We start from the raw sequence: 15,684 nt of genomic DNA, 5'->3' as shown, positions 1-15,684 counted from the left end.
ACTCTATTTTCAGGGAAGCATGGTATTGCAGTTCAATCGCATGTAGTTAGTAATTTAACACACACACAGAGGCCAGTCTGTCTTTTGCCTATTGTGACATGCCCTTACACATAATATGACCATCAATACACTCTACCAGATTGCTGATCGAGATGAGTAAAATAGTTTCTCACATAAGTACAGAAATCAAACAGGTGTAAGTATCTACTTACCAATGTGATTAAGTGGTTAATGAATTAGCCCAGATAATATCAAGATCTAGCAATACCGGAATAAAATGACTGATGAAGAAAGAAAAAATCTACTCCGAATAAGTTTAAAATGTTCTTAGTGAGGTGATGTAGACCTACATCCAGTCAGGATCATGGCCTTTGGTTTTTGATACTTCCTTTCCCATTGGGTTTTATTTTGAAATTGCCCTCTTATATTTAATTCTGTGTACACGTAACCTGCTCTTGTGTCCCTAAAAGCTGTCTAACTACTGTCCAATTGGTTATGCCTGAAACTTCATGTAGATGTGGCTTCTAAACATCTATTTTTAAAAAATCCACAATTCCCTAGGCTTTACTGAGGACATGAACTAAAACATGATTTTCAAGTATCAGGGGGTAGCCGTGTTGGTCTGTATCCACAAAAACAAGGAGTCCCGTGGCACCTAAAGGAGTAACAGATGTATTTGGGCATAAGCTTTCATGGATAAAAAACCCACTTCTTCAGATGCATGGAGTGAAAATTACAGACATCATACTGACACATGAAGAGAAGGGAGTTACCTCTGTTATACCAATAAAATAAAAACCAGCAGGATCTTATTAAAGGGAAAAAGGCAAAATACCACATTTACTGTGAATACAGAAAGAATCATAGTAAGCAGTTAGTTATAGTTATAACATTCCATTCAATCTCATATTTATTCACACATTCATTCACACACACAGGTTCTGCAAGGTTGTTATAGTTACCAGCCTTAGAGTTGCTCATGCCAAGTCACTGGCCAGGTGGCCTGGACATGAGGAGGGAGCAGGGCCTTGTCAGATGCTCATCTGATGCTCCTGGAAGTTGGTTTGCAGAATCAGACCCCAAAGTTCTCACTTTTTAGAGTCTATTTTTATAGGAATTTCTTCCTATGCCAGTCTATGGGAATTGCTTCATCATGCTGTTGCTGAATCAATCAGCAGATAGCACATTCCTGACGGCTCCAAGATGTTATCTTGTTCTTTGGTTCTCCCGTTCTTGAGGCTGTTGGGTGGATTCCAGTCTGCCCTCCGGGGGGTCCTCTGGTTATTTCCACTTGATGCCTTCTTCAGCCGACGGACACTGGATTCTTAGGCTGGCACCTCCCTGATCATTCAGTTATTATCCACACCAAGCATCCATCCACATACATCCTCTATCTCTATTTTAATCACAATTGTTAACACAACAAAAGGGCGGGGAGTCTCTGGGTGCTGTTTCTGTTTTTAGAGTATTGCTTTGAGTCTCTCTCTGTGTGAATTGCTTTGAGAACAGACTCTGTCTTAGAATGTACTAACACAATTAGCAGCTTGCAAGTTTCACACATAGAGGGAGAGAAACAGTACCAAAAACCAAGAGTCCTCTTAATTAGTAATACCCTGGAATTTAAGCTATGGGGAATCAAACTCATTTGTGATTTTAATACAGAACTTCTTTAATATGATCCAACACCTCACAAGTGGAGAACCAGTGTTGACAGGGCCAATTCAATCAGGGTGGATGTAGTCCATTCCCAATAATTGATGAGACGGTGTCAATTCCCGGAGAGGGAAAGTTGCTTTTGTAGTGAGCCAGCCACTCCCACTCTCTATTCAAGCCCAAATTAATGGTGTTAAATTTGCAAATTAATTTTAGTTCTGCAGTTTCTCTTTGAAGTCTGTTTTTGAAGTCTTTTTTTGTTGAAGGATGGCTACTTTTAAATGTGTTATAGAATGTCCAGGAACAGCAAAGTGTTCTCCTACTGGCTTTTGTATGTTACCATATTCCTGATGTCCGATTTGTGTCCATTTGTTCTTTTACGTAGAGACTGTCCGGTTTGGCCAATGTACATGACAGAGGGGCATTGCTGGCAGATATCACATTAGTAGATGTGCAGGTGAATGCTGATGTGGTTGGGTCCTCTGATGGTGTCACTAGAGTAGATATGGGGACAGAGTAGGCACCGAGGTTTGTTACAGGGATTGGTTCATGGGTTAGTGTTTCTGTGGTGTGGTGCATAGTTGCCAGTGACTATTTGCTTCAGGTTGGGGGGCTGTTTCTACACGAGGACAGGCCTGCCTTCCAAGGTCCAAGGAGAAGGAGGGATTGTTTTCCAGGATAGGTTGTAGATCGTTGATGATGTGCTGGAGAGGTTTTAGCTGGGGGCTGTATGTGATGGCCAGTGGTGTTCTGTTATTTTCCTTGTTGGGCCTGTCCTGTAGTAGGTGACTTCTGGGTACTCTTCTGGCTCTATCAATCTGTTTTTTCACTTCAGCAGGTGGGTATTGTAGTTTCCATCTCACCATCAACCTCAGCCTAGACCAATCCACACAAGTGGTCCATTTCCTGGACACTACTGCGCTAATAAGCGATGGTCACAAAACAACCACCCTATACTGGAAACCTACTGACCGCTATACTTACCTACATGCCTCCAGCTTCCATCCAGGACACATCACACAATCCATTGTCCTGTCCACAATCCTGAAGCAAATACTCTCCAGCAACCACACAACAAAAACACTAACCCATGAACCTATCCTTGCAACAAAGCCCAATGCCAGCCCTGTCTGCATATTTATTCAAGTGACACCATCATAGGACCTAATCACATTAGCCACGCCATTAGGGGCTTGTTCACCTGCACATCTACGAATGTGACATATGCCATCACATGCCAGCAATGCCTCTCTGCTATGTACATTGGCCAAACTGGACAGTCTATACGCAAAAGACTAAATGGACACAAATCTGACGACAGGAATCATAACATTCAAAAACCAGTAGGAGAACACTTCAACCTCTCTGGCCACTCAGTAACAGACTTAAAGGTGGCAATTTTGCAACACAAAAGCTTCAAAAACAGACTCCAATGAGAAACTGCTGAGCTTGACTTAATATGCAAACTAGATACTATTAACTTGGGCTTGAATAGAGACTGGGAGTAGCTGGGTCATTACACATATTTGAATCTATTTCCCCATGTTAAGTATCCTCACACTTTCTTGTCAACTGTATAAATGGGTCATCTTGATTATCACTACAAAAGTTTTTTTTTCCCTCCTGCTGATAATAGTTCATCTTAATTAATTAGCCTCTTACAGTTGGTATGTTACTTCCACCTTTTCATGTTCTGTGTGTGTGTGTGTGTATCTATATCTATAGATCTTCTTACTATGTGTTCCATTCTATGCATCCGATGAAGTGAGCTGTAGCCCACGAAAGCTTATGCTCAAATAAATTTGTTAGTCTCTAAAGTGCCACAAGTACTCCTGTTCTTATTGATAACAATGCCTGCATCTGTAACTTTTACTCCATGCATCTGAAGAAGTGAGGTTTTTGCCCACGAAAGCTTATGCCCAAATAAATCTGTTTGTCTTTAAGGTGCCACAGGACTCCTTGTTGTTTTTGTAAAACTTGTTTTGCTCTTCAGCTTCCTCTGCAGGCACTAGCTCAGAGTTTTAAAGGACAACTTTAAGATGATCTAGGATGAAAAATTCCGGGCTCTTGGTTTATTTTTAAAAGCATGATACATGTTTTTTCATGAAATAAAAGATGAAAACACTATTTGAATTTAAACTTCCCCAGCTGCTCAGAGAATGCAGGACTGGGCAAGTGTGTGGAAACGGAAGTGTTACATTTGAAATCAAATGTAGTCTTAATTTGCATTGCCCAAATAGGATGAAATGTAAAAAGCAAATGCCCCTTGTAAGTAGGAGCAAAGCAAATTAGGTTCATAAAAGTCAGGTTTAATGAAACTAGAGTATCATATTAAAGTGAGGTCAGTGAGCATGCTGATTTTCTCAATGGATTTTTCACCTGCTGCAACAAGCCTTACTCCCAGAGCAGGGCTGATCTCCTGAGTGAGGCTGGAGCCCAGTGGAGAGGTACCAACATCTACATTCACTTCACGCTCCATCAGAACCAGAAGGAGAGGAGTGATTCAATGGAAAGCGAGTCATCGCTGTTAAGGAAAACGTCCTCTTTGAGCTGGGAGAAGGGATCAGCAGCGGTGCTGGGGAGTTTGTTACAAATCACACAGCGCTGAGCGGAGCCCCTCACATCCTGGCCTGAGCTCCTGGCCGCAGCCAGGCGGGCACAGGAGGGGCACTGCAAGGCAAACTGCCCCACGGTGCCCTCCCCACGCCACTCTGGGATTCTCCATTGCTTGAGGCTGGGCTAGTTCAGTCTCCACACGCAGCTGGTCCTTGGGCTCCTCCAGCGGGAATCTGTACCCAGGCAGGGCATGATGTCAGTGCAGAGCACAGCCCGGAGTACAGACATCCCCTTTCCCCGGGGCAGCGCCCATCCCCGCTCACCTGCCGGCTTCCTGCCACCGCCCCCATCATGGGGCGGGACTGGCGTGAGCTCATTTGTGCTGCCTTGTCTCTCCCTCCTGCCCTGGGAATTTGTCTCTTCGCTGTGCGCTGGGAGTGACTCATCTGGGAAGGTGTTTTCTTGGGTGTGATGTAAAAACAGCCCTGGGCGACTCCCACTGCAAATTCACCCTGGATTTTTAATTCTCCCCACCCCCCGTTATCATCAGTATATTTCTGGCTCAGATCCTCTCACTTTATAGTGGAGAGATTCATCTGCTGGGCAGTGGTTCCCATTGCACTTGGGCAGGTAATTGCCGGAGATGTGATTTAGAAGACTTCGCTGGCGGGCAGGGTTTATAATGGAAAATACCATCACTTTGCTGCATGGGTTACACATGCAGGCCTGGTTCTAGTCGTTGCAGGCCAGGATGTTTCTGCATTGGAGGTGGGGCAGTAGCACTCAGATTGTTACGGCTGCTGAGACAAGCTTATTTAGCAACTGGTGTTTCCAAGTGCTCTAAATGTGCGTGGTGGGTGGGGGCGGGGTACTTGCAACAGTACTAGAGCCGAGGAGAGCAGAGGCTGGAGATCGCTCCATTCTGATCAAAGTGTTATCTCAAATGGGAGCCAAGATACCTACGCCCATTATACAATTGGAGTTAACAGAAGATAAACACGCCCCTTTTTCTCCGACGAGCAGACCCGCCCTCTCCTGTCACCAGTGGACTGATGCAGATGGTCTTCCCTATGTGGTGTGCAAATAATAAAGACTGACCAGAAATAAGGGGCAAACAACAGGTAAGTGCATTGAGAGAGAAACTACAGCTGAGGGAAGGGGATAAATGAAAACGAGCAATAACTCTACAAACAACGCAAACCCAGTAACACAGCAGCTCTCCCTATGAGCATAAAGCTCAGGCCCAAAATACAGAAACCACCCTGGCACTTGAAAATGTAACCCCAACTATGAAAACCCTAATTATATCTCACTATATTCCCAGCACTTTTGTGGTGGCAGCGAAGTCCAGGACCTCCACTCCAGGGGTAACTGGAGCCCGCAGAGGAGGAGCACTGGAGAGTCCCTCGATGACCATTGGGATGGAAGAAGCAGACCAAGAACCCTCTGGTGGTTGTTGTTCCCATAAACAGGAGCATCTAAGGTGGAATGCGTCTTCTGTTTTCTCACCTCGGGAATGAATGATATTTTTCGTTGGTGCACTGGTGCCACGAAGACCCGAGCCGCACTTGCCCTGTCACTAAGATGGACTGCACCACCAGTCTGTGATTACAGTCCTTTTATACAGTTTGTGGTGGGAAAACATGGTATGATCCCAGGAAAAGCAGGAAACAGTCTGAGGTGGTTTGGCCTTGAGATTGCCCAGTGGCGGGAAAAAAACAGTTTAATCCTGTTACATCCAGGCCAAGTTGACAGTGCATAGAGGGGTCCCAAAATGGAGTCACAAGTTGACAGTTCAGACTCCTTTTTGGATTGCTGCAATATCCTTAAACTGGATTATTGGGTCTGATACACACATGCAACTTAATAAACTATGAACAATATAACATTTCATACCCAACAAAAGGACTTTGCCAAGTCCACAGGGAGCCAGCTGGCTGCACGTGATCTTGACCTGAGAATGCCCCAGACTGCAATAGGGCTGGTGGGTGCATTTGGAAATTGCAGCAGAGCCAACACTAGTACTAGCAGTAACTGAAACTGTGTTTCCAGGCCCCAGAGATGTCACTTGATCATGGTTCTGAAAGTAAATATGCCACTCAGCTGACAGGGATTGGTAGCCCCTGACTCCAGTGGTTACACAGTGAACTTCATGCAGTTCATTAGCATTTTGATGAACTGCCAAAGGATCATCAGAACCCACAACAGTAGTTAAAACTTCCCAAATTCAGGTATACCAGCCTGGCATTCCTAATTTGGCTTCAAATACCTTTTAAAATATTCTTTCCACTGTCTCAGGTTTGGTCCAGTGTACAACAACTTTATCTTTTAGAGCTTGAAGTCTCCAAGACAAGCAGCTGCTGTAGCTAGAATGTAGGAGGAAAGGAATAAATAGGTATCAGGAGAATTTTCAAACTATGATTGGGTTACATATCTTTAAGATGACTTTTACAAATCATTTAATTTGGCAAAATAAATAAAATATATATGTCTGCTGCCCTCAAACCGCCCATCCCACATGTGAAATTGAATGAACTTTGAAAGGGGGAGAAATAAGTGTGATGGGTTGGGTCACAGAAACCCCCTTGGGACTGCCATCTGATGTGCTGGGACTACCTCTGAGCCCATTTTCCCTGGCAGCTTGGGACTTCAGTACCCTGCCTTGTTGAGCCAGACATGCTAGCCTTCTACAAACACAGGCCCAGGTCTGAACCATATCCCCCAAAAGCTGCAGGCTTAACTGAAAACAGTTTAAGAAGTGCTCCTGTCTCCAGCACCCAGATATCCAGTTCCCAATAGGGTCCAAATCCCAAATAAATCCATTTTACTCTGTATAACGCCTATAAAGGGTAAACTCCTAAATTGTTCGCCCTCTAGAACACCGATAGTTGTGCTTCTCTCTGTTTGCTCCCCCACGTATTAGTTACTTACTCTGGGTTAATTAATAAGTAAAGTGATTTTATTAAATATAAAAAGTAGGATTTAAGTGGTTCCAAGTAATAACAGACAGAACGAAGTAAGTTACCAAGGAAAATAAAATAAAACATGCAAGTCTAAGCCTAATACAGTAAGAAACTAAATGCAGGTAAATCTCACTCTCAGATGTTCCAATAAACTTCTTTGACAGACTAGACTTACTCCTAGTCTGAGTCCAGCAATCACTCACACCCCCATAGTTACTTTCCTTTGTCCCAGTTTCTTTCAGGCATCTCTTTGGGCTGGAGAGGCTATCTTCTGAGCCAGCTGAAGACAAAATGGAGGGGCTTCTAGGGCCTTATATAGTTTCTCTTGTGCCACATCCCAGTTACAAGATGGGGTCTCTAGCCACCTGGGCAAGTCACGTCTATGAATGAATCAGCTTTTTGCAGGCCGACGCTATTGTTTACATGTTAGTTTGAACGTTCCCAGGAAAACTCAGATGTGGACTGGCGTCTCCCAAAGTCCATTGTTAGATAAGTACGCCCAATTACTTGAATAACCCCTACACGCTATGTTGACCAAATCTCTTATATGCTTCCTACTGCAAACACTTTAAATACAACCATAGAGCCAACACTCATAACTTCGACATAAAAATGATGCATGTATTCATCCTATTTGTATGCATGTAGTAGAACACAACCTTTGCAAAGATATGTTACATGACATATCTAGCATAAAACATACAGAATCATAGAATATCGGGGTTGGAAGGGACCTCAGGAGCTCATCTAGTCCAACCCCCTGCTCAAAGCAGGACCAATCCCCAACCAGATCATCCCAGCCAGGGCTTTGTCAAGCCTGACCTTAAAAACTTCTAAGGAAGGAGATTCCACCACCTCCCTAGGTAACGCATTCCAGTGTTTCACCACCCTCTTAGTGAAAAAGTTTTTCCTAATATCCAACCTAAACCTCCCCCACTGCAACTTGAGACCATTACTCCTCGTTCTGTCATCTGATACCATTGAGAACAGTCTAGAGCCATCCTCTTTGGAACCCCCTTTCAGGTAGTTGAAAGCAGCTATCAAATCCCCCCTCATTCTTCTCTTCTGCAGGCTAAACAATCCCAGCTCCCTCAGCCTCTCCTCATAACTCATGTGTTCCAGACCCCTAATCATTTTTGTTGCCCTCTGCTGGATGTTTTCCAATTTTTCCACATCCTTCTTGTAGTGTGGGGCCCAAAACTGAACACAGTACTCCAGATGAGGCCTCACCAATGTCGAATAGAGGGGAACGATCACATCCCTCGATCTGCTAACAATGCCCCTACTTATACATCCCAAAATGCCATTGGCCTTCTTGGCAACAAGGGCACACTGTTGACTCATATCCAACTTCTCGTCCACTGTAACCCCTAGGTCCTTTTCTGCAGAACTGCTGCCGAGCCATTCGGTCCCTAGTCTGTAGCGGTGCATTGGATTCTTCTGTTCTAAGTGCAGGACTCTGCACTTGTCCTTGTTGAACCTCATCCGATTTCTTTTGGCCCAATCCTCCGATTTGTCTAGGTCCCTCTGTATCCTATCCCTACCCTCCAGCATATCTACCACTCCTCCCAGTTTAGTGTCCTCTGCAAACTTGCTGAGGGTGCAATCCATACCATCCTCCAGATCATTTATGAAGATACTGAACAAAACCGGCCCCAGGACCAACCTCTGGGGCACTCCAGTTGATACCGGATGCCAACTAGAAATGGAGCCATTGATCACTACCCGTTGAGCCCGACAATCTAGCCAGCTTTCTATCCACCTTATAGTCCATTCATCCAGCCCATACTTCTTTAACTTGCTGGCAAGAATACTGTGGGAGACCGTATCAAAAGCTTTGCTAAAGTCAAGGAACAACACGTCCACTGCTTTCCCCTCATCCACAGAGCCAGTTATCTCGTCATAGAAGGCAATTGGATTAGTCAGGCATGACTTGCCCTTGGTGAATCCATGCTGACTGTTCCTGATCGCTTTCCTCTCCTCTAAGTGCTTCAGAATTGATTCCTTGAGGACCTGCTCCATGATTTTTCCAGGGCCTGAGGTGAGGCTGACTGGCCTGTAGTTCCCAGGATCCTCCTTCTTCCCTAAGATGGGCACTACATTAGCCTTTTTCCAGTCATCTGGGACCTCCCCCAATCGCCATGAGTTTTCAAAGATAATGGCCAATGGCTCTGCAATCACATCCGCCAACTCCTTTAGCACTCTCGGATGCAACGCATCCGGCCCCATGGACTTGTGCTCATCCAGCTTTTCTAAATAGTCCTGAACCACTTCTTTCTCCACAGAGGGCTGGTCACCTCCTCCCCATGCTGTGCTGCCCAGTGCAGTAGTCTGGGAGCTGACCTTGTTCGTGAAGACAGAGGCAAAAAAAAGCATTGAGTACATTAGCTTTTTTCACATCCTCTGACACGAGGTTGCCTCCCTCATTCAGTAAGGGGCCCATACTTTCCTTGGCTTTCTTCTTGTTGCTAACATACCTGAAGAAACCCTTCTTGTTACTCTTAACATCTCTTGCTAGCTGGTTGCCTGCCATATTTACTATTCTTTCTACCAGTTATGTCATATTTACACTCAAGCATATTTCTATCAAGCATTATGGGGTGCAATGTCACAATAAGGAAGGGGGAAAGGAAGGAAAAAAGTTTAATTTAGGAAGAGAGTGTAGTTCACAACTGAAAACACCACCCAGGAAGGGTGCCTGTACAAAGTGCTCCTTCACTTCTAGTGCAATTACTTTATGATCTTAGGGAAAAAAAAGTCCTTGATCCAAAAATACCATCTGGTACATAATAAGTATGACAGGAGCAAAGCAGGAAGTTGGGCATGGCTCCAGGGCCAGAGTTAAGGTTGTTTGGGAGACTGTAATTGTGAATTTCTATGCTGTCAAATGTTTGGGGTTTTTTAGAACACATAATTTCCTGTCTTTTAAATGGTTTGTTATTGTTTTATACAAAATTACAGTGTTCTTGTAAAGTTTACAGCATTTGAGTCAGGGATTGTTTGTTTTCAGTCCAGTAGCAGTTTAACTTTTTTGTGCAGGAACTGTTTGACACAGAGAAAGCAGAATGTGGTGTGGATGTGGAGGCTCCCAGTCATACTCCAAGAGAAGATCTTTGCTATTAAACATTCTCTCTCCTTCTGCTTTAATTTACTTTCATGTCTACTAGTGTTACAAGGAGGTCAAAGAAACCTTGAGTTGGGACTTGCGTAAAGTTGCAGGAGTTATGACTGCTCTGTACATCTGTTTCACATTGCATGTAACATCTTTAGGGAGCATTATTCTAGTGTGAGCAGTCTGTTGGTGTAAGAGGGTGCGCGTGTCTCTCCCCTTCTGACAGGGCAGGAGGCTGCACCTCCTCGCTGCTTTGCGAGTAGGGCACAGCTCGCAGCCTGTGAGTCCACCTGGTGATTAGTCCAATTAGCAGTTAGTCCTTCTGCCAAATCCCTCAATCAGGGCAGTGAGCAGACGTGGTCGGCAATCAGCCCAGGCCTTAACTAGTCTTTCTGCCCCCGTCCCTCAATCAGGGTGTTTCACAGTTTATATCTCAGGCTGAGTCTGTGCGATACAGCCCAGCAGTTCAGGGTGAGGAATTAGCAAATCAGCAAATGCGCCTGGTGCCCTAGCTCCAGCGGGTGCCAGACCAATTCAGGCCTCCTGGCCTATTAGTGGGGAGGTGGCCACCCTCCACAGGTGGGGTGCCCGGGATAGGGGGATGCAGGCCCTTCCACTCCACTGTGTCCCAGCCCAGGACCTTATTATTGGCAGGGTAGTTCGCCACTAGGTCAGCGGGGATCCACCCGCAACACGCTAGCCAGCTCACAATAGTTCCACAGCCGAACCCTATTCTGCATCCCTGGGCTCCTTCCTACCCTCCACAGCTTGGGGTACCTGGGTTTCGTGGTCATCCTCCCCTGGGTAAACAGCCCATGGTAGTTCACCCATGGTGTTGCTGGTCTCCAGCAATTCAGATAACTCCTCTGGTTTGGCAGCCATATCCTTCAGTTCCAGGCTCCAGCAGCAAGGAAGAGACATCCTGCTCCTCTGGCAGCTCTCTTCCTACTGAGCTAGGAGGCTGGCCTTTTATAGTCCCACTTCCTGTCCCGCCCCTCTGCTTCCGGCGGAGCGGCCGCAGATGGTCTGGTTCTGCCCACCAGGGGTGATTTTGGGTCTTTCCCATTCTGACAGGACAGGAGGCCATACCTCCTCGCTACCCCCCTGCCCCCTCAAGTCTGGCCCCCAATCTTCAGGGCTGGCATTTTCTGCCTCCCCCAACTGGGAGAGCCCATCTGCTTTTGCATTCTCCTTACCCGCCCTATGTTGAATGGTAAACGTGAACAGCTGCAGAGTGAGGTACCACCTCGTTAGCCTCACATTGGTGTCTTTCATGTTCTGGAGCCACTTAAGGGGGGCATGATCTGTGACTACCACAAAGATATTCCCCAGGAGGTAGTATTGCAGGGCCTTAACGGCCCACTTGATCGCTAGGGACTCCCTCTCAAAGGTGGAGTAGTTCTGTTCCCGGGGGGGGGAGAAAGTTTCTGGCTGATGTATAGTATGGGGTGTTCCTCGCCGTCAAAGGTCTGGGAGAGGACAGGCCCAAGTCCCATGGGCTAAAGCATCAGTCTGGACCACAAACTTTTGTTAGAAGTCCGGGCTATATAAAACTGGCTCACCGCAGAGGTGGTCCTTCAACATCTGAAAGGTTTGGGTGCACTCTAGGGACCAATGGATGCGTTGCAGCTGGTTCTTTGTTAAGAGCTCGGTCAAGGGGGCAGCAATGGAGGTGAAGTTGGTGATGAAGCGATGATAATAGCCTACCAAGAACTGCCTTACTTGCTTCTTTGTAGTTGGGGCAGGCTAGTTTTGGATTGCCTGGACCTTCCCAACTAGAGGCCGTACCTTCTCCCGCCCCAGGACATACCCTAAGTAGGTGGTCTCCTGGAAGCCAATTCGACATTTCTTGGGGTTAGCCGTCAAACCTGTGGCCCGAAGGGACCACAAGACAGCTACAAGACAGTGTAGGTGTTCTTCCCACCTTGTAAATCACCACATTGTTCAAATAGGCTGCAGCATATTCGAGGTGTGGTTGAAGAAGGTAGTCCATTAACCATTGGAATGTCATGGGGGCCCCCCATGAAGTCCAAAAGGCATGTGGGTAAATTGGTAGAGCCCGCTGGGTGTAGCGAAGGCAGTTTTCTCCTTCGAGTTAGTTTCCAGCGGGATCTGCCAGTATCCTTTTGCAAGATCCAGGGTGGTCATGTAGCTGGCGTCACCCAATAGGTCCAGGAGCTCATCAATTCGGGGCATTGGGTATGCATCAAACTTAGAAATAGCGTTAACTTTCCGAAAATCAATACAGAATCTTTGGATTGGGAACCAAGATGATGGGGCTCCACCGCTTACTCTGGGAGGGTTCTATGACCCCTAATTCCAACATGGCTTGTACTACTTGCTCTACTGCCTGCTGCAGTCACTGAGGGAGGGGTTGGGTGGTCTCCTATACTACTTCCCCAGGTGGGGTACAGATGGTGTGTTGGACATGTCTGCCCTGGTGCAGCCGTGAATGTTTCGGGGAAGGCTTTTAGCAAGTATCTGGTCTGTTCTATTTGCTTGGGGTTGAGAGATTTGCCAAGGAGAGGCTCCTTTCGCCCCGTAGGAATAGGGACCTGAGGTCCTAGCTCAGGATCTGGGGTTATCAACAGACTCTCCCGATCATGCCAGGCCTTTAAGAGATTGACATGGTAAATCTGGCGCTGCTTCTGCTGCCCTGGCTGGTGTATCTCGTAGTTTACAGGCCTGACTTGGCGAAGGACTTTGTGGGGGCCTTGCCATGGGGCTAATCGCTTGGACTCCTCCGAGGGGAGTAATCCCCAGGTTCAAAGGTTCAGGCTCAGGTTCCTCAGTTGTAGGCTTGGGCTCCGGCTCCCTGGGCAGCCTGCAGGTTCTCCTTGGTTAGGTTACTGTCTCAGGTGTTCATGCAATTGCATTATGTATTCAAGGAGCCCCTGGGTTGGCGAGGAGCTCTGTTCCTAGGTCTCCCACATGAGGTCCAGTAGCCCCTGCGGCTGGCATCTGTACAGTAACTCGAATGGGGAGAATTGGGTGGAAGCTTGTGGTACCTCTCGAATTGCCAGTAGCAATGGTGGGAGGAGTTGTTCCCATCGACACAACTCTTCTGGGGGAGAATTTTTGCATCATCCCCTTTAGTGTCCGATTGGCCTCATGGAATGATTCATCGGTTTGAAGATGGTAAACTGAGGTTTGAAACTTCCAGATCCCTAACAGGTGACTTCTGAGCAGCCGGGAAGTAAAGTTCATTCCCTGATCAGTTAGTATTTCCTTTGTAAGCCTACCCGAGCAAAGATTTTTGGGAGTTCCACTGCAATACTCGGGGTGGGGATGGCCTCGGGGATGTACTGAAAGCCTGCGGTGCTCCTTGTGAGGAGTTCAATTAAATCCATAGTGACACTTTCAAAAGAAGTCTTCACCACCAGCACAGGGAGCAGGGGTGCTTTCGGGACTCCAGCTGACGCAGCCCACTGGCATTCAGGGCAGGATGCACAGAAGTTCTTGGCATCCTGGTGTACTCCTGGCCAGTAAAATCTGGCTAGTATTTGAGCCAGGGTTTTCTCTTGGCCCAGATGGCCTGCGGCAGGGATATCGTGGGCCATCCTCAACATGGTCTGCCGGTGACAGTAGGGTACCACAAGTTGTGAGTGGGGTTCATGGATATAAGGGTCCTGGTAAGCCCAGTAGAAATGTTCACCCTAAAGTTCAAACCAGGGCCACTGAGTCATGCCCTGCGGATCTGTAGTGACACCATTGACACATGCCACCTGGTCATAGGCCCGGCTTAAGGTGAGGTCCTCTTTTTGGTCTCAACAGAAGTCCCCTTCTATGCCCCAGAGGGGTCCCTTGTCCTTGGGCGCTACTCAGGGTTCAGCTGGAGGGTTGGTTGGCCCTCCCTCAGGTGGGTCTAGAGAGTCCCTGGGGGATTGCTCTTCCTTGTCACCCTCGATGGGTCTCCTTCCAACCCCAGCCTCTCTGGCCCAGTTTGGAGAGATGCTGCCTGCAGGATCTGGCTGAACTCCGGCCAGTCTCCCTCGTGGATGACGGGATAGGGGAGGTTCAGGACAACTCCCTGTAATTTGTCAGGTTACTCCCTCAATTGTGTGGGTCAGTTGAGCACTGGGGTACACCTTCACATCCCCATATACACAGCAGAGTTGGATGGGCTTGTGGGTCAAGCGATCAGCTGGAACGAGGTTTTCCCGCACCATCGTTAGGCTACACCCCAAATCCACAAGGGCCTCCACTTGCCTTCCCCGGAGGCTAACTGAGATGATCACTTTGGGACAGGGATATTGGTGGGCCTGGGCATCCCTGGCACAGAACTTGCCGAAGGAACAGTCCATAGTGGGACACTGCCTCTGGAGGTGCCCTAACTGGCCACACCTAAAGCTGATCGTGGCAGGACCTGGTCAGGGGCTGATCGTGGCAGGACCTGGTCAGTCCTCCAAACTCAGAGGATGATCTGGGCTCTCTCTCAGAGGAGGCCTTCGCCCACTGTCATGGCTCATCATAGGGCCGGGGGGGGCTTCGGGGTCGAACCCACGGAGCCACCACTGCATCAGTCGTTTTCGCGGCATTGGGGTGGGTAGGGTATTGCCAGAGATCTTGAGTGCTTTCCCACACCCGGCGGTCTGGGGGTCACCGGGGTCTCGGCCGTTAAGGCATCCTCCATGAGCCCAACTGCTGCCTTCAGGGTTGTAGGCCAATGCCACAGGACCCACGCCCTCCCTCAGGGTGGGAGGATGTGGCTACATTGTTCCACTATCACTTGTTCGGCCAGTTTGATGGCTGTGTGTCGCTCTGGTTGGAGCCAGCTCCAGCGGGCATCCTTAAGTTCCTGGGTGACAATGCAGAGTCACGCCCCCAGCGGATAAATCTTCCCCCGAAACCTATGCTGGAAGGTTTTGGGTATTACGTCCAGAATGTCCAAGATAGCAGCCTTAACGGCCTGGTTGTCTCGGGCCTCCTTGTTAGGAAGGCTCCAGTAGGCAGCCTGCGAAGCCCCCATCAAATACATGGCTAGGAGCATGTCCCATTGTTCTGGGGCCCGCGCGTCGGCCAAGGCAACCCACTCAAATGCAGCTAAAAATGCCTCTGGGTCATCTTCAGGACCCATCTTTGTGAGCTGGACAGGTAGGGTGGGGGTCACTGGGGCTCCTGCCCCTCCGGGGCTGGGGTTCTGAGGCAGCAGGGCACGTTGTTGGAAGCATTGCCTCTGCTGGTCCTGCTTTTGGGCCCCCAGCTCCCAGAGTAGCTGCTGCTGCTGGGCCCTGAGATGTTGAATCAGCTGCTGCTGCTGGGTTTCAGTCCGCCACTTCATCAGCTGCTCAAGCTCCATCCTGTTGTTCGGGTCTATTCCGGCTTAGGTACACTCACAGACCCTCCCCTCTGTCTCAGGGGGTGGTCACTGCCTGCATTCTCCACCACGGGTCAGGAGGT

Source organism: Caretta caretta, chromosome 8 (genome assembly GCF_965140235.1).
Source record: "Caretta caretta isolate rCarCar2 chromosome 8, rCarCar1.hap1, whole genome shotgun sequence".
Classification (NCBI taxonomy): Eukaryota; Metazoa; Chordata; order Testudines; family Cheloniidae; genus Caretta; species Caretta caretta.
Note: the sequence above shows the minus strand (reverse complement) of the source record.